Genomic DNA, 578 nt, shown 5'->3' with positions numbered 1-578 from the left:
TATTTGAGCACGAACAGCTGGTTTTTATAACTTTAAAAGCTTCTTATTTTATAATGTATCAAACAATTAACTTTATAATTCCCAGGAAAAATATAGATATTCTTCACTTTTGAACAATTGGTTTTTACCCATTAATTATATATTATCATAGATGGTGTTGTAGTTGTTACTTAACAAGGTAGAATGGTGAGGAAAACCCTAGCATAAAAGAAAAATGAAATATTGCATAAAAAAAATACGAGAGTAGTATACAAATTATGGTAATATAATAAGAAGTATTACCTTGAATACTATAAAAGGATTTTTTCACAATGCAAACGAGCATAATAGCTTTAAATTTAGCCATAGAAAATAAAACGCTAAATAGAAATTAACTTTTTTCATAAGCAAACTGCGAAAAAAAAAATTTATATAATCACATCCAGATTCAACTAAAGTGAGCAAATAAATAACTTGTAAAAATGATATGCATATCCAGGTATATCAAATCAACCTAAATGAAAAAAAAAGAAACTTGATATATACAGTACATGAATAATCAAGGTATGAATATATACTTAAATAGAAAATTTAATATA

This window comes from Palaemon carinicauda, chromosome 25 (genome assembly GCF_036898095.1).
Source record: "Palaemon carinicauda isolate YSFRI2023 chromosome 25, ASM3689809v2, whole genome shotgun sequence".
NCBI lineage: Eukaryota > Metazoa > Arthropoda > Malacostraca > Decapoda > Palaemonidae > Palaemon > Palaemon carinicauda.
This window is presented reverse-complemented; position numbering follows the sequence as displayed.